Source organism: Peromyscus leucopus, chromosome 8b, assembly GCF_004664715.2.
Source record: "Peromyscus leucopus breed LL Stock chromosome 8b, UCI_PerLeu_2.1, whole genome shotgun sequence".
NCBI lineage: Eukaryota > Metazoa > Chordata > Mammalia > Rodentia > Cricetidae > Peromyscus > Peromyscus leucopus.
In genome coordinates, this window is record NC_051086.1 from 43,065,007 (window position 1) to 43,084,752 (window position 19,746).

General features: G+C 45.1%; 1 protein-coding gene and 1 pseudogene across 3 annotated transcripts in view; one reads left to right on the forward strand and one right to left on the reverse strand.

The window, feature by feature from the left end:
• The window catches only part of Tom1l2 (target of myb1 like 2 membrane trafficking protein), a 128,160-nt gene that overhangs the window by 77,557 nt on the left and 30,857 nt on the right, over positions 1–19,746 (reverse strand). The gene's annotated exons all lie outside the window — the stretch shown is intronic.
• On the forward strand, positions 2,861–3,148 carry LOC114682566 (annotated as a pseudogene).

Sequence of the window (19,746 nt, forward strand, 5' to 3'; positions counted from 1 at the left end):
ATATGCAGAGCTGGTAGACTTAATCCCACACAGGTTGTGTAACTTACTGAGGCCAGCATGACTTTAAACCCTAGTTCTAACTGGGTCACCTTGAACAATACAGAACAAAGCTTGCCAAGAGAAACATGCCAACAGAGTGACCAAATACAGTAGGGAGTAGGCATTTCCTAGCTTTCTGGAATTTTTACTGTAGAAAGAGAAATTTAATATCTACGTAGCTTTTCTCAGTGCTGAAAATGACAGCATGGTACTGCTTGCTTTAGTGGGGTGGTCTCAAGGGGAGAGGCCAGACATTGCTTTACCCCCACACATTGTCAGTTCAAGCCGGAATGTGAAAAGGGTGCTACAGCCAAGTTTCCCTAGGAGTAAAGTGCAGTGCCTCTCTCCCACCTCCTCCCTCCATTCCTTTGGAGGTCAGGTCCTGCAGGCCGACAGATCCTTTCTTGATTTAAAAAAAAAAAAAAAAAAAATCCTAGTCATTAACTGGTAGGTCAAGCAAAACTTCCCTGGCAAACACCCTGGAACAAAAAGCAATTTGGCCTCATGAGAGTGACCAAAGAAACACTGGGAAACTGTCAGCTTTCATTTGGATGACTAGATATTTTCTATTAGGAATCAATTATGATAGACTGGAGATATAACTTAGTGGTTGAAGCTTAGTGTGGATGAGGACCCTGGTTCCATTTTTAGTACCATAAAAAAAAAAATGAAGAGTTAGGACTAGTTTATTTTTGGCATGATAATAACCATGAACTGATTATTATTGAGGCTCCATGACTAATATGTGGGGATCATTATACTCGTCATTTTCCTTTTATGTATATTTAGAATTTTCTGTAATGAAAAAAAGAGCAAGGAGAAGGCATAAAGCCATTCATAACTTTAACCTAGCCATGAATTCCTAAGGAACAAAGGAAAGAAGGGAAGAGGGAGAGGAAGAGCCAACTGCAAGGATTCGTAATTGAGAAAAACTCCGCTTTTCCCAACAAATGAGAGGGTGGCTATGCAATGAGGCTACATCAATAAGGCAAAAATGCTGTGTAGCTTTTAAAAATGATAAATACTTTGGCCTAGTTGCTAAGTGGAAATCAGCAGAGGAATGCTAAGCAGAAAGGCAGCAGCATGAAATATTGTGTGCATACTAATAACAAGGTAAAAATGCATGCTTCCATAATGGAAAGGGTCAGAGGAGCCTGCAGAAGCCACATCCTCCCTTTAACATCCAGCTCAATGGCCTCTTATTAGTCAGGGTGGCCACCCCTGCAGGTGCGCTTGCTGAATTAATTGTGCCTCTCTGGGATTCCTCTGATGGGCTTGCTTATTCTCTACAGCTTAGGTAATGTCTTCACATAGACCTGCCTTTCCTGGTATACAGTGAATTCTACCTGCACACAGTATGTATTCGATGATGTCTGACCAAAAGAATAAACCATAAACAGCTACTGTCTCTGTTTCTGGACATTCTTCCTTCAGAGCTACTCACACCCACAGGAACCATTCAGGAAAGGCATTCCTTGGTGGTAACCAGAGAACAATGCTTCCAATTCTGACTCACAAAGTGCAGGTGTAACTGTGGGTTTGTGAAGCCAGTAAGGTGAAAGAAAACCAGGCAGACTTCCTGTCCAGACCCCAGCTGAGGCCCGGAGGGGGAAAAAAAAATCTCATTTGTTCTGCAAGCAAACAAGTCTCACTGCTGCAGTTCCTCATACTTGCTCCCCAGCACAGGGGGAGAGCAGGCCTTTCCTCAGCTGATACAGTGGTGAAAAGCAGGAGCAAGAGGACAGCCAGGATGCTGGCCGCTGAGTAGCTCTTGCAGGGAGGATGTTAGACTGCACTGGAGCCTGAGGAGCTCATGAGGGCAAGAGCTAGACAGTCCAGGACCTCAGTCCCCTAGTTCTTAGCCATCTTATCCTAATGTCTCTCCATCCCTTCTGCTTACAGGTGCTTTGAGCACCAGGCTTGGGGACAGGGCTGATAGGACATTTTAGAACGCCAAGAAAAAATTCAAAGACAGTCATTTTTCAGAGCAGTAGTGTTTAACTCTTCTTAAATAAAATGTTTGAGAATCTGGCAAGACTTTTCCAGAAAAGCTCTCTCACACAATTCCACATATCTTCTCAACAGGTTCTTCACCCAAATCAAACCATTGTAGCTACTAACATGAATATTAAAAACAATATAGAGCTGGGCAGTGGTGGCACACACCTTTAATTCCAGCACTCGGGAGGCAGAGGCAGGTGGATCTCTGTGAGTTCGAGGCCAGCCTGGTCTACAGAGCTAGTTCCAGGACAGGCTCCAAAGCTACACAGAGAAACCCTGTCTCAAAAAACCAAAACCAAAACCAAACAAAACAAAAAACCACAAACAGACAAACAAACAAACAAAACAATATGGATGCCCACAAACAGCAAGACAGTAGCCCAGCCTGAGGTAACGTTTTACCCTAATGTGCAGCAGCTCTCTAGGGAAAGCTTGGTTCTGTGTATTTGTGAAGACCGCCAGCACAGACCCCGCTGCACAGAGTCCATGCCTGTACACCCAGGAGGCAGGAGGGTGGGTCTCACTTAGATGCTCTGATATGAGCCATGCATTCTCCTCAAGGCCCTGTCAGATAAAAATGCTACCATTCTACCCATCATGCAGTCATTCTGCTGAGCTGCCTTCAACGCCCCAGACCCACGAACACACAAGCTTTATTGAGCTCATTGCCTAACAACCCCCCAAAGCTGGTTGAGGTGGTGCTAGAGAACCACCAAACTGAAGACCTGCAAAAGAAATCAAAGGGGAGAAGGCAGCGCTTCACTCTCGGGTCAAAATGGCGGGCAGACCAGCTGCTGCAGTGTGAAGCAAGCGGCTGGACCGTTTCTGAAACTGGTATTTCATGCTGCAGGACTCAACAGACCTGTGGTAATGCGAGATGATACAATATACCAGGCTGAAGATGTGAAAGAAGCCGTAAGAAGGCTTCCTGGGAATCTTTAATGACAGAATGTTTCAAATTAAGAGAGCCCTGGACCTGACCATGAGGTATCAGATCTTGTCTATGGAGCAGTGGACAAAATATGAGGAGTACCAATTCTACCTTGAACCATCTCTGAAAGAGGTTATTCTGGAAAGAAAAGAGAAAGAAGAATGGGTGAAGAAGTGATCTTGCAGTTGAGATCTGTGGATGTGCCTGGTCTCTGTATTTTTATGAAGTTGTTTCAACCTGAATCACAATTTAAGAATTATTTGCTCTGCAGATGTCTTGCTTTAAATAAATGTCCATTGGAGCCATTAAAAAAAAAAAAGAAGAAGAAATCAAAAGGGGGGGCCAGGCATATATAGTGACATGACTTCAAACTTGGCAGGGAGAAGACAACCACAGGAGCACCCCCTCCTGCCAACATATGCCCATCATGCCCTCCCCAGCAATACTCAGAGACTCGTGGGGGCTCTGGAGCAAGTGACTCTATTGCTTGTCCAAGATAAGACGCCTTTCTCAATATTCTCTTGCAAGGAGCTCCTCAGTGTGCCAGGAGCGTGGCACATCTAAAGCAAACACTGCTGCATCACCGCTCTGTCCCACCTGGCCACTCTCGGTGATGGTACACGGATGTATCTTACTGCCACAGGAAAAACTCAGGGTTGTTTTGAACAATCATTTATTTCCAATGGAAATAACATAAAGATGACTGTAAGCCATGTGAAACAACAGAAGAAACTGCTTCCCAAGAACCAGTGAGTAGGACAGTTATTGATGTTAGTCATTCAGTTAGGCTTCCTGGGTTCCTGGTAGCTGAGGCAAAATGGGAAAGACAATGAGTTTCACAAACCTTACTTTCTAATTAATGGTAGAATAAAAGGCATTCCATTAATACTTGGGAAGTTCTTTTTCCTAACACTGCAATTTACTGTCATCATTCACATACATACAAATAACTGTGTTTTTCTTTTGAAGTAAGATCTTGATGTGCAGCCCAAGATAGTCTGGAGCTAAAGATCCTCTTTCCTCAGCCTCCTGAGTACTGGAATGATTACAGTTATTCTGTTTTGTTTTTGAGACAGGGTTTCATTATGTAGCTCTGGCTGACCTGGAACTCACTCTGTAGACCAGGTTAGCCTCAAACTCATAGAGATCCACCTGCCTCTGCCTCCCAAGTGCTGAGATTAAAAGTGTACACCACCGCTCCTGGCTTTCAGTCATTTGTACATCAAGGGATAATAAATGAACAACACAATACACAATACGTTCTGCTCAGCCAGGTAATCATTGCCTTTTACAGTCTGCCCCAGTTACTTTCATAGCCTCTTTTCCTGCCCCAACCCAACAAGGAACTATAGTCAATCAAAGCACAGTCCTCATTCCCAGCATGCAACCAACCTTGTCCTTATTCGTTTTTACTTTACCCAGCTTTACCCTAATGTCTTTAAATGCAGTTTCTTCTACAGATATTTCCCCAATTCTCTCATCAAACAAGGCCTCCTAGTTAGCCATGGCTGCCCATGTCTGTAACCTTGGCACTCAGGAGGCTGAAGCAGAAGGATTACAAGTTCCAGGCCAGCCTGGAGACCCTTTCTCCTCCACCACACTTCACTTGCTCTGCCACACTTTGAAGCTGGGTGCAGCTGAAGCAACTACACAGAGCTGGGGCAGAATCTCTGTAGTCAGACAGGCCTGAGCGACAATCTGATTATGCTGTGTGATAAACAACTAAATTTCTCTAAGCCTTGATTTCCATATCCATGGGACAGGAACAACGACACCTTGCAAAGCTTTTATAAGAAGTAAATGAATTAATCTGGCTTAGTTGATGCACAGTTGTAATCACAAGCACTTGGGAGGCAGAGGCAGGAGGATTCCAAGTTTGAGGCAATCTCAGCTTCCCTATTTCAGACAAATAAACAAAAGTAACATGAATTAGACAAAGGCGTGGGTCTGAGGCTGAGGCTCAGTAGTGCTTGCCTAACTCTAGCACATGCAAGGCTCTGGGTCCTACCCCTAACTACTGCAAAACAAACAAACAAAACAGCAGGCAAACAACAGAAAATAAAATAAAGGTCTGTCATGGAGCCTTGAATATGCAAGCCCCTTGTACGTGACAATAGCTACCATTGGAGACAGGAATCTACCTTCTCTTCTTGCCCACAAAGGACCTCCTTAAAAGGCAATTATGAAGAACTTCCTAAAGACTGAATGCATAAGGGAACCTCAATAATGGAGCTTCAGAGTTGTCTGAATGCATCTGGAAGTACACCAGAGATCCTGAAGCATGGTGGATTCATACCACATTCAGCTATGGAATACCAAGTTCCTAACTCCTGGACTACACTCTACCCACAAAATATCACCAGCTCCTCAAGGGCCTCTAGTACCTCCTATTTCAGAGAATGAAAGTTCCTCCTTCCTGTTAGAAGACCATTTTTGTCAGACAGATCTCCTAAACTCATATATATCAAATTATTAGAGATCCCTTTCAAAAGCACTAGTGTTGGGGTATGACCTCAGCACTGGGGAGACAGAGATGGGGGAGCTCTGAAAGTCCCAGGCCAGCCTGGTCTACTTAGTAAGTTCCAGGACAGTCAGGACTAAATAGAGAGACTCTGTCTCAAAAAAAAAAAAAAAAAAAACAGAAGCCGGGGGAGGAATAAAAGCACTGCTGTGGGCTTGAGAGATGGCTCAGCTGTTAAGTCCTGCGTCCTGCTCTTCCAGAGAACCTGAGTTCAATCCTCAGCACCCATATCAGGTAGCTCACAGCCACCTGTAATTCCACCTCCAGGTGCATCTGACATCCATTGCCCCTATAAAAATAACAAAACCATGTTTTAAAAAAGTATTGGTGTGTGCTGGGCGGTGGTGGCGCACGCCTTTAATCCCAGCACTCGGGAGGCAGAGGCAGGCGGATCTCTGTGAGTTCGAGGCCAGGCTGGGCTACCAAGTGAGCTCCAGGAAAGGCGCAAAGCTACGCAGAGAAACCCTGTCTCGAAAAAACCAAAAAAAAAAAAAAAGTATTGGTGTGTTATTATGAATGTGTATGGCTGACCACTGTCTTGATGAATGATAGAGAAAAGACTGTAATTATCCTTCATGAGTAAAAAACTATAGTCATTTTTAAGGGACTAAATCCTAGAAAGCCTACAGAGAAAAACAAAATTTCAGTGAATTTTGTTTCAAAGGTAGAAAAAGAAACCAGGAACTTATAGAGCACGTGTTCATCGCGTGAGACGATGGGGTGAGACGTGGCAGTGATGCTGTCCTCGGACAGTGGTGTCAGACTGGCACCGAGAGGGGACCTTCTATTTTGGAGGATCCTTTTGGAAGTTGTTTGGCTGTGCTGAGAAGAAAGCCAGGTCTCCTTGGGTAGAGAAGTAAGGAAGGGTATTAAGTCCAGAGTCAAACCTCACTTAAAATTACTGGGATACTGGTCACAGGGAGTTAGAGTTCAGTGGTGGCATGAATGCCTAGCATGCCCAAGACCCTGGGTTTCATCCATAGCCCTCCAAACACACACACACACCACCACCACCACCACCACCACCACCACTGCACGAATGCATGTGTGTACCGACACAGATACAGACATGGAGCTTTTATTAGCATGATTCAATGCTCTCATCTGTAAAATGGGACTCATACTATTGAGTATAACAATGATTCTCCTGTTTCCTGTGTACCAGAATTGCCTGGAGAGTTTGTTTAAAATGTAGATATGTGCATCCTGAGCCCAAAGAGTCTATTTCAGTACATCTGATGTGGGGCACAGAAATCTGTGGGGATTTAAATTATTTTTCATTTTTAATTACACAATATGTAAATATATTTCTCCCTTGTAAAATATTAAAACATTACCTTATCAGTTATGATTGCATTCAGCTGCAAGCAATTAAAAACTAACATTTGCTTAAGCAGATGGAGGTTTATTTTTCTCATGGAACAAGAAGAAATCTTGAAGCAGGTAGCATGAAGCTATAGTGACTTGAGAACTGTGTGGCTGCTGTCACTGGCCTGAGGCTGCAAGGCAGTTGCTGCTACCTGAAAGCCTGTGAAGCAGGAAAGGAAAAAGTACAAAGGCTGGAGGGATGTCCATTTATGAAGGTATGCTCCCTAGGCGCTTCTACCTCCAGCTGACAGGCCAGAGCATACGGGTCACCACTCCTAGCCACAAGGGAACCCAGAGAAGGGAACACGTTAGCTGGGCAAAAAGCCACTCCAAACAAAATCGAGGTTCTGTCAGTAAGTGTGCTGGTTAGTGGGTGACACACGCTGGAGGCACCTGGGTAGAGGGGGCTTTACTTGAGGAATTGCCTCCATCAGATTGGCCTGTGGGCATTCTATGAGCTGAGTCTCTGGAACATTTTCTTGATTGCTAACCGATCTGAGGGGCCCCACGCCACTTGGGCAGTGCTATTCCTGGGCAGGTGGGTCTGAACTATACATAAGAAGGAAGCTGAGTAAGCCAGAGCAAGCAAGCAGGTAAGTGGCCTTCCTCTGTGGTCCCTGCACTAGAAAGCAAACTAGAGCAGTGTGGAATAAATGAGGAACAGTAACTGGGTACCTACTGAGCATTTCACTTCAATTACCGAGAAAGACTACATTCTCTATGGTGCTCCCTCTCCATCAATCTGGCTTCGTGTACATTTTAAAGAAAGTCCTCCAGAGATTCTGATGCCCACTTAAGCACCATTTGGGGAACTACTGCCATACTTACACAGAGGTTTCTACAGAGCCCTAGAATTCAGCTTAGTGTAGCTATAACTCATAGTTAGTAACTCATGAATATTTACTCTCATCTTCTTTCCTTTCCCTGGAAAACCTAATCTGCTGTTACAGTCATATCTCAAGTTGGGCTGCAAAGGGGAGACAACAATGGGATGTGGGAAATCATCGGCTCATTTTTAGAAATCAAATCCATCTTGCAAAGAATGATGACCTACCACCCTTGAGAGTACTTAAAGAACAAGACCTGGGCCCAAAGCATGGCTAAAGCATGAAACTCTGATGGAGTCACCAGCATCATCCCACAAGGGGACTTGCAGCCTAGAGTGCTGTGTCATTCTAGATGTATTTGGCTGCTGAGTTGGGGGGGGGAGTTAGAGTAGACAAACGTGCATGAAAATAAAAAAATAGTTTCCAGAGTTTAATACATGAAATGTATACCGATGCAAAGCCTGGAAGACAACCCCAAAATGTGCTAAAATCACTTATGCATGATTCTGCTTTTTTTTTTTAACTTAGAAAAAGATTTATTTATTTTACTTTAATGTGCATGAGTGTTTTCCTGCTGTATGTACATGACCATAAGCATGCCTGGTGCCCTTGGGGGTCAGGAAAGGGTGTTGGATCCCCTGGAACTGGAGTTACAGATGGTTGTGAGCTGACATGTGAGTACTGAGAAGAGAACCCAGATCCTCTGTAAGAGCAACAAGGATTCTTAACACCGAACCATCTCTCCAGCCATCTGTTTTGTTTTTGTTTTGTGTGTGTATGTGTTTATGTGGTGGGGGTAATTTCTAAGAAAAAGAGTACTCCTTAGCTTGGCTCATGGGCATACATCTGTAAGCTCAGTTATTCAGGGGTCTGAGGTAGGTAGATCACTTGGTCAAGGAACCAGAGACCAACTGGGAAAGGTAATAAAACTTCATCTCAAAAGAGGAAAAAAACTGTTTCTTTTCGAGATATATCCATGATTTTTTTCTTTTATTTATTTAGCCTATGTGTATGTCTGTGTACCATATGCATGCAGTGCCCAAGGAGGCCAGAAGAGGGCACTGAATCCCCTAGAACTGGAGTTGAAAGCTGCTCTGGATTCTGGGAATCAAACCAAGGACCTCTGGGAGCCATCTCTCCAGCTCCCATATCTATAATCTTTTTTTTTTTTTCTTTTAATTGCCTACCAATATAGTCATGAGGAGTAACTGAATAGTTTTTAGAAGGCCTGTGGTAGGTCAGTTCATCCAATTCTATGCCACAGCTCACATCTGGCCTTTGTGTGAAATTAAACAGCAAAAAGGGGCTGTGTCCAAAGCAAGTACATAACTAAGGATGTAGGACACCATGGCAAGGCTGCTGACTATGACGGCAATGCTTTGACATCTGAAACAACTGTGATTTAACAAGGAGAAACAATCCAGACAAAAATACAGGCAAAGGTCCCTGTGGCTTCCTGATGGACATGCTGTAAAGGGCCAATGGATTCATTACTCAGCCACTGTGCTGCACTCAGCTGCCAAACTACCCTGCACATAGCTATTAGGGTGGAAGTCAGGACACTATATGCACTGCACATAAAGCCTTCCGAGAGAAACAAAGCCCGCACGCAGCGTGGCAAGCAGCCAACTATTCAGAAAAGTTTCCAGTGGTGGGAGGGATGGCTCAACAGTTAGGAGCATTCACTGGCTGCTCTTGCAAAGGGCTGGGTCTCCGTTCTCAGTGTCTACATGGCAGCTAACAAACAAGTGTGACTCCGGTTACAGAGGATCCAACGCCCTCTTCTGGCCTCTGTAAGTACTGCACAATGCGGTCCACAGACAAATATGCAGGCAAACACCCATATTCATAAAATATAAATAAATAAATCTAAACAGAGAGAAAGAAAAGGCTTTCCAGTTAGTACAGTCTCAGCAAGCCCCTGTCTGAAATTACCTCAGGAAGCCATGGAGGCTATGGGACTGGCAAACTGGTAAATATATGGATAGGCTGGGTCCACAAGTGGATCCTGTTAACTTTGGAGTGGAGCTGAACTAGGAGTCAGGCGTGGGGAGACACATACCCTGCCACTCTACAAATGCTTGTAACCTGCAGTCAGCTACAGCCTTAACTGACCTTCACCTGTAACAAAACTGTTCCTTATCAGAAAGGTTCCCCTGGGTTAACTGAGGTTGACACACCCTGAGCCCCTTTCTCCAAACCCAATGACTGAAAAGTGACCTTCTCTATAATCCCTCTTACAGCTCTTTCCAGTCAGCAAGCCCAAGCTTGTTGAGCTGTGATTTCCAAGGCCTTGGTCCTGGTGCCTGCTTTAGGAGGTAGTATAAAGGGCCAGAGAGGACAGAGGATGATGCACCTAGGAGCCTCAAATTGGTCCCAAGGACTCAGGACCAATGTGCCCCTCTTGTAAGTCTATGAGCTCTGACATAAACCTGAATTATACATGGGATACTACCATTTCTGCAGTCTGTGATGACAGAGTCCTTCTGTATGAAGAACTTTTAGGTCACAGGAGGCAAGTCCCACACAAGCAAACAGTATGGCAAATCGACCTAAGAATATCTGCCCTCAACAGGAATTCAAGAAGTAGAAATTCAATCCCAGCACTCGGGAGGCAGAGCCAGGCGGATCTCTGTGAGTTCGAGGCCAGCCTGGGCTACCAAGTGAGTCCCAGGAAAGGCACAAAGCTACACAGAGAAACCCTGTCTCAAAAAAACCAAAAAAAAAAAAAAAAAAAAAAAAAAAAAAAAAAAAAAAGAAGTAGAAATTCAAATGAAACGTACTTTCCCCTAACAATGAAGCCGACCTGCAGCACTGGGTTGACTATGGAGGAGCCTGTCTGTGCATCAGTCCTAACTGGTCTCCCAGGAGGGAAGTCATCCTTCCTGTCTTGCCAAATCCACCTTCTACTTTACTGCTAGAGTGACCTTTCCAGAATACAAATCTCATCACGTTACTGGCCTGCGCAGAGCCTCTCTCTGATTTCCCACTGCTATTAGTGTGAGTCTGTGTTCTCTCCACAGGCCCTGTCAGCTCCCTGCTGCCCTTCTTCTGTCTGTGTATTTTGAAAAGTCCTCACCTGCTTCCAGCCTAGTTAACGTTTAACAACTTTGGAATATGTCCTAAAAGCTCTGTGGAAAGTCTTTTCCAGCCTTCTCTAATACTAGTATCCCACTTCAGGCTAGGGCAGGTTAGGCTGGGTGCCAATGAAGGCTGAGCAAATATTAAAGTAACCTGATTTTTTTTCCCCAGAGAGCAAAAACCTTCCCTGTTGGTAGAGAGCAAAAACCTTCCCTCAGGCTGCAAACATGGACACTTGGGAAGCTGAGACAGGAAGGTTGCAAGTTCAAGGGCTGCCTAAACACTACATGTTGATATCCTGTTTCCAACGAGCAGCATCCTGTTTCCAATTTTTAAAAAATCAAGTTCTAATAAAAATGGGTATATTTAGCTGGGAGTGGTGGTGCACAGTTGTAATTCCAGTACTCAGGAGGCTGAGGCCAGAGGATTTTGAGTTTGAGACGAGCTTGAGTTACACACAGAGAGCCTGTCTATAAATAAATAGCAAATAAGTAAATAAATGCTATGTCTCGCAACATGGTAATTCCATTTGAAAGAATATATTATAAGTAAATAATCTAAAAATCAGATAAAGATTTAAGACCTGAGATGCTGATTACTGCATCAGTTTTTACAGCAACACAGAAAAAAAAAAAAAGAAACAAAACAATCTAGATGTCTAACACTAAGGCAACAGTAACGCTGGCACATATAGTCGCGTTAAATGATACTTAGGACAGGGATATAGCTCAACAATAGGTGCTAGCCTAGCATGTGCAAAGTTCTGTGTTCTATCCCAGGAAAGGCAAAAAGAGGAAGCAAAATAGCACTTATAAGCTGCTTTTTCACCATAAAAATGCTCATTACATGTTAAATGGGGGAGTAAACAGGGCCCAAACCCATCCATAGCATCATCTCTGTAACTAAAAATGCAGTAATAGTACAAGAAGGAAATTCACAGGCCAACATACTTACAGAAATGGATATAGGGAGTAGGAGAATGATATTTTCTCTACTTGCTCTGTATTTCTTCATGCTTTCAAGTTTTGAGGTTTAAGAGCCCAGATTCAGGCAAAAAGACTATACTAGCCCGGGGCTGGGGAAGGCGGCGGCGGCCTTCATCATCTGGTCATGGCAGGACAGCTGCCCTCACAAACTCAAGGTAGTTACAGTTTCATGCACAAGACCTGCACATTTCACCCTGCGGGGAGGGTGCCCACAAGCCCCACCCCTGGCTTAAGAGTTATTGGCAGAGAATAGCAGTGAGAGGAAGAGTCAGGTTTTCTAAGGGTGTGGCCCTCATTGCTCCAACATGACTCCACACCCATGACTATACATGGACGGCACAAACTGGACTCAGCAGGTTATTAAAAAAAAGCATGAAATTGAAAGGGGGTTTGGTGGGTGGCAGTAGATCTTGGAGTAGAGGTTAATATGACCTAAATATATCGTATGCATGTAGGAAATTCTCAAAGAATAAAACATATTTGGAGAGAGAGAGACTCTAGGTTCACGGGGCTGGGGTGTAGCTAAGTGTTACGGTATTTACCTAGCATATATAAACCCTAGATTTGATAACCAGCACCATTACACTGAATACACACACACACACACACACACACACACACACACACACACACACACGAGGAGCTGTGCGTGGTAGCGCATATCTTTAATCCTAGCACTCGCCAGTTTGAAACAGACCAGCTTGTCTACATAGGCAGCCAGGGCTGTAAAGCTACACAGTAAAACCTTGTCTCAAAAAAAGGGAGGCTAGGTGATGGTGGTGCATGTCTTTAATCCCAAAGGCAGGTGGATCTCTCTCTGAGTTTGAGGTCAGCCTGGTCTACAGAGCAAGTTCCAGAACATACAGGGCTACACAGAGAAACCTTGTCTTGAAAAGCCATAAATAAATAAATAAATAAATAAATAAATAAATAAATAAATAAATAAATAAGTAAATAAATAAGTAAATAACTAAATAAGTAAATAAACAATAAATAAATAGGTAGATAATAAATGGGAGTCAGGCAGGGACTCAACTCTTCAGTTCTTCCATCTTGTCTAAAGTTGCCTCCTCCTATGAAGAGTCAGAACTGCCCTGACTTCTCATGACATCCACTCAGCTCCCTGTCCTATATCATTTGTAACAAAAGTCAGGGGACAGAAAGGAAGGCGGAGACTATCTGCCCCTGGAGCCTTCAAGAATAAAATAGAGAACTGAGTACAGAGGTACACATTTCCAGATCAGTCTGGCTACCCCAGCACAAGCCATTCAGCATGCCCTCTCCCCCGAAAGCAAATTCATCTCCTAGTACCAACAACTCTACTATAATCCCACGCAGGGAACACCGGCAGCTTTACTTTATCTTTGGGAAGAGATAGAAATGGAAGCCCAATACGTCACTCTCCACCCTATGAATACACTGCTGCACACAGTGCTTCACGACTGGTCAGCCTGTGCTCAGATCAGGGGAATCCAGGAAGTATGGATGGGCAAGGGCTTCCAGCCAGATGAAACAAAGGCTCTTTTCTGCTTGTCTGTGTCATTACTGGGGGGGGGGTGTTCCTGGTGATGAAGAACTCTGTGTCTTAAGACTCTGAACTCCCCGCTGACATTGCCAGCTCTCAGCTCCCTAACAGCTCTCTAAGGCTGACAACCGGCCCAGCATTGACACACGGCCCATATGTCACCGCCTCTGCCTGCAGACTGGAGGAACGAGAAAGCGCTGGGATAAATGGGCTCTAAATAATGCAGTGTTCACATGCAGGGGCCCAACAAAGGACGCTGGAGAGAGCTACACGGTGAGGGCACACAGAAGGCTGCGGAGCTCCTGCGATGGCCTCCCGCATGTCACACCGGTCCACCTGAACCTGACACTGCTAAATAGGTCATTTCTGCCACGTTCAAAAACGTCCCTGCTGCCATCTTCACACAAAGGCAGTGCCACACGGCTGGCTAGGGTTCACTGCGCTGCAAGTCGGCTCTGGGAGGCTTGCTCCAGGTACACTGTCAAGAGCACTCTCTCCTCTGTGGTCCTTCATGCTCTCCAGGACAATGGGAAGGGCGCCAGGGACTGGCAGGGTGAGATGAGAAGGAGGCAGGTTTCAGATAAAATTAAGAAAGGCCTCCCTCTTGAGAAGCGAGCAGGAGTGGATGTGCTGTGGGCAGTGCGGAGCTTCTCATCCCTGGAATACACAAAGCTGGGCTGGAAGCCACCTGGCAGAGTGCCCGAGAAGGGCTGATGCTGCCCTTGGCAACCCACAGCGCTTCTACCTCCCAGACACTGGGGTCTTTGATTTCACTGGAGAAGCCCAAAGCTGCATTCCTCATTAGACTGACAGCCATCCTCCCCCCCCCCAACCCCCGACAACCATCCTCCCTGACCAGCACGTTCCATGCAATAAATGACTGAAGGGGAGGCAACAGAGATGGCTGAGACAGGCATTCAAACTGAGACAGGGTTCTCTAGAAGAGACCATGAGACTCAAGACACTGCAGATCTCTCCAGACTCCACTTCCATCCCCACGCACCTAAACACACAGGGACGAATTCCAGATTTCGTCAACATCAATGAATCCTACCTGGGTTCGCTTTAATAAATCTTTATTTTATTTGAGGCAGAATTTCTCTGTGTAATAGCCCTGGCTGTTCTGGAATCCGCTCTATAGACCAGGCTGGCCTCGAACTTACAGAGATCCACCTGCATCTGTCTCCCGAGCGCTGGGATTAAAGGCTTATGCACCACCACTACCCAGCAAAGATCTTTATTTTATTTATGTATATTGTATGTGTCTGTGTGTATAGGCCGCACATATGTTCATGGAGCCAGAGATAATGGCTGAGCCATCTCTCCAGCCTCCTTGACCGCCTTCTTAAAATATCCTAGATGGCTCGCTCACCTTTTATGTAGTCTTTACCCTAAGACCAAGGTAGAAAATTTTAGTGTCACTTCTCTCACACTGGGAAGACGAGACCCAGAGAAACGATATGATGCGCACGCACGCACGCACGCACGCACGCACGCACGCACGCACCGGTGCGTGAGTGTGCACCCTTATCTACCAGAGGCCCTTCACTAGTAACTATAACACGGCTGCTCAGTACAGGCTGAAAACAGTCTCACTGAGGCCTTGGTATGCGGCAGCCTCTAAAGCATCTCCCATCTAAACTAACCCTTCCCCAGGACTTGAAGAGTGAGGCGACCTCTCTGGTCTGGGGGTCCCTCTCTAGCAATATTTACCTTGGGTGCGGAGACCGATTCCAGTCAAAAAGTTGGCAGTTTGCTTGTACAGCTAAAGAGAATTCTCAAGCTTGAGGCCTCCCCATCGCCTCCCTGCACAGTGGTAGCTACAGTCTGCACCCAGACTGCCCGATACCCCTCAGTGCTCTTCATATCAGGCAACAAGCCAAGCAACAAAAACTGCAACCAAAGCTTGGACTTCTGAATAACAGAAAGGGCACAGAGCCTGAGGCATGACTTCATTCCTCTTGCAGGGAGAACCATTTCGCAGTAACCCATCAGTGAACAAGAAGGACACGCATTCTCTAGTTATTGTTTGGGACTTGTTCTTGCTCTTTGCTGATTATCATCATCATCACCACCACCATCATCATCATCACCACCACCACCACCACCACCACCACCACCACCACTATTTTGTGCTGTGTGGGATGGAATCTGGGCCTGGCATGCTGGATAGTACTCTACCTCTAAGATGTAATCCCAGTCCAATTATTCATTATTACCAATACTCACTGAGTCTTTCTGGTGCCTAGCCCTGTGATAGGCATCATGAGAAACAGATCCTCAAAATAATTAAGTTCAAATTAGAAACTCTGGCTGTTTGAATGAGAATGGCCCCCATGGGCTCAGTGTTTGAATGTTTGGTCCCCAGCTGATGAGCTGTCTGGGAAGGGTTAGGAGGTGTGGCTATGTTGGAGGAGTGTGTCACTGGGAATGGCCACTCCAGGCCCAGTGTCTCTTTCTCTCTGCCTGCTGCCTGTGGATCAGGATGTAAAAGCTCTAAACTGCTACTTCAGAGCATGCCAGCCTGTCACCACGCCCCCTGCCGTCATGATAAAGGACTAACATTCTGAACCTATACGTAAGCTCCCAATTAAATGCTACTTCTCATAAGTTACCTCGGTGTCTCTTCACAGGAATAGGACAGTACTAAGACAGGAGTCACTTGACAATCCCTATCAAATGAGTGCCCATAGGCAGCGACTACCAATGGCTGGCTGCTGACTCTTCTAACAGAAAGACAACCCAATAGTAAGAGCCTCCTGACAGAAAATTATTCACCCTCTGCAACAGGTTTGTCAAAAACTGGACCCCAAACAGCTTACACCTGTAATTCTAGTACTTAGAAAGCTGAGGGAAGAGGATCAGGAGTTCAAGGCCAGTCTGGGTTACATGAGACCCCCGTTTCCAATAACAAAAATAAATAAATAAATAAATAAATAAATAAATAAATAAATAAATAAATATAAAAAATAAAAAACCCACCTGAACCTGATTCTGATCAATCTCTACATTCAACTCCTGACTTACACAAAATGTGGAGAGCAGAGGGAAACCTGAACATGTTAAATGACACCATGGAGATACGATCAGCAAAGTCCAGACTATGATTCCATTAATAAAACAAACAAACAAACAGAACAACAGCAAACAAGCCTGCTGAGTTGTCAGTTGTACAGGGACGAAGCACTTGCCACCCAGGCTGACAGCTCAGTTTGATCCCCCAGCCCAGGTAAAAGGGAAGGAGAGAGACTCCACAAACTCGTCCTGTGACCTCCACAGATGTGCACCACCAACCCCACTGACAGACAGACAGACAGAGAGAAATAATAAAAATCTAGACTGTGGAAAACACTATAGGACAAATGTCCTACTTTCTTCAGCATATAAATTACAACGAAAAACATTTGGATGAAGAGCCCACAAATCAAAAGGGCCATGAGACACATCAATAAACCAATATTGTACCTTAGTACATCCCAGTCAAACAAACAAAATCTTGAAATATGACATTGTACAGCAACTAGAATTCTTGAACTGAAGTGAATATACAATATAAGAAAATTTCCATTAAACTTTAAAATTTTGTTTGTTTGTTTTTCAAGACAGGGTCTCTCTACATAATGCTGGCTATCCCAGAGCTCGCTCTCTAGACCAGGATGGCCTCAAATTCAGAGATCCTCCTGCTTCTGTCTCCTGAATGCTGGGATTAAAGGTGTGTGCTAAGACTGATATAGCCAATATTCTCAAAAGAAAGTTTAAGTAAATTTTATAAGACATAGAGCTGGGCATGAACCAATATTCAGGGCTAAGGAAGGAGGGCAGTGAATTTGAGACCAGGTGGAGGTCAAAAGGAAAATATAGTATAAAAAACAAAGACTTTCTGGCTGGAGAGAAGGCTCAGCAGTTAAGAGCACATACTTCTCTCATAGACATCTGGGGTTCAATTCCCAGCATCTACCTGGTGGCTCACACTGCAGTTCCAGGGGATCCAACACCCTCTTCTGATTTCCAAGGGCACCAAGTATGCATATAGCACACACACATACATTCAGGGAAAACACTCATACCCATAAAAATGAAAAAACTAAAAACAATTTTTTAACCGTGGAATTTCATCTGGGGCAGCTGTACTTGGATGAGCGTGTACATGTTAAACAGACATAACTGGCACACAGTAAAGGCTCTGGGCAAACAGAAGCTGTGTGACCCACTCAGGAAATAGTAGACCCATTTTACAGACTAGGAGACAAGGTCCAGGAAAGAGAGGTGACGTCTCCAAAAATCCACACTCCTAGTAAGAGATGGCGCTTGAGTTCAGGCCATCCCCACCTTCAGGGCAGAGGAGAACTCTGGTTATAGAAGCGGGAAGAGGGCTTCACGCAGAGAAAGGAGCCATGACGCCCAACACGCCCAACACGGAGCAAGAACAAGGCAAGGCTGTGAGAACTGCAGGAAGAAGGCACCCTGACGCCCTGACTGTGAAGTTCAAAGCAACTTCTCCTAATCACAGACTGGTCTCCATGGCTGTCATTGGCGTAACCTCGCTAATTCAAATAAATAGCCAGAGGGGTTCTGAGGGAACAAATTTTAACTGTATTCCATAATGACTTTGGATTACAGCCCAAAGTGTTAGCTAGTTAAGTGTGGGGGTCATCTCAAATTGTTTACTTGGCTGGATCCCAAGAAAGCCAGGCTGTCATCTTGCAATAAGGTACCGGTTTTTTGTACCCAAAAGGGAGGCTCTGCCACGGAACTTGTAAGTCACACTTGAAGAGCTGCACCACTGGGATTCGCAGTCTTTGGCTTAAATCTGTTCCCCTGCCTTATTTGGGGAAAGCTATACAACTGAAGGTGGCTGTCCAGGATGACATCAAAGGCATTCCACATCCACAGAGGAGGCCATCTCTGCAGTAAACAATCAGATAAAAGCCATTTCAGAAGCAAAGGCTTCCTGTGCCTGGGAACCTTGGGAAGAGTCCCAGTCCCATTCCAACTTAGCAAATGTGTTCTTCACATGATGGACAGGATGCCACTGAAGAGCAAGTTCCAGAAGCTTCTGTAGAAACAGGAAGAGAACTGGCGACAACTCTCTTAACTGCTTAGCATCCTTGTTTACCAAACTAGGAACCCCACAGCTCTATGAGAATGGAGCACACCAATAAAAGCCAGCAAAATGGTCCCCAGTAAACCAGATCTTTCATGACTGGATTCTGGGGTAGCAGGTCATAGCCATGGCTAGTTCTTGCACCTGCACCCCCCATGGGTCTCTAACCTGCCCACTACAAGAGGCAGTGCAGAGGAACAGAAGAAATTCCAGCACAGTGGGTGGAACCTGGGCTTCTGCGGGTTCTTCCCAATTTCCATCCCTAGCAGTTTTACAGTGGAAATGGATAACCACTGTCCATTCCTCACAACAGACTGAATAGAAAACAAAGTTCTATCAACAAGAGTTCTGGTCTCTTTTCCTCAAAAACAGCAATGAGATGAGGACGGTTTTGCATTTGGCTTATTTTCCTCTTCTGCTCTCTTTACTTCTCTCCATTTTAGGTGCTAATGAGTCCAACAAGCTCTTTAATGAGAGACGGGCTGAAGGTTGTAACAAATCAGCATAGGCTTAAAACAGCAGATCTAGGCCAGGGCCAGATCGCCCTGTTTGCCTGACCCAAGATCTGCATGTTCTTTCTCAGAAGACCAAGCAACAAGGTTCAATCAATAACAGCAGTAATAAAAGCCCAGGGCTTTTAGGTCAGTCAGATCTAGGCTAAAGTACCTACTTTGCAATTTAGTAGCCAAGACCTCAGGTGTGTTTGGTCACCTTGGTTTTAAGCCTCAGTCATTTCACATGTAAAATATGGGCAGCAATGACTGTGCAGTGCTTCTATGAGACTCAGAAATACCACACAGGGACTCAGAGCTTGTGTGCCAACACGTGCACTGTTCATCGAAATCACAGTGACCATAACACTGTGAGGGAGTGATTATGTCCTGGATTTGCAGACAGGTGACATGTTCCAAACAAAAGACAGAGTATTAGTAAGTGTTGGGGTTGAAAACGGGACTTGACCTCATCTGCTCTGAAGGTTGTAGGTTTGGTTTGGTTTGGAGACTGGAATGAACCTGGAGCCTTACATTTGCTGAACACACTCTCGACCACTGAGGCATGTCCACAGATCCAGAGGATGTGCTTTTTGTGTCACTGTGGAGCCTGCTGCAAACGGAACTGACAAGCTAGCCATTAGAACCCCAGCAAAGGTGGTGCCAGCTTCACTCACAACTTCACCCACAGGGCGCTGTGCTAGTTACTTGCCTTGTGGCTGCGACAGGATCCCTGACCACAGCACTTCGGAGAAGAAAGGTTTGTTCCGACTCACAGTGGAAGCATACTCCATCCCAGTGGCCGTGGAAGAAACACAGCTCTCCTGGGGAAGAGGCACGGGAGGCGACTGGTCCTGTTGCATCCACGGTCA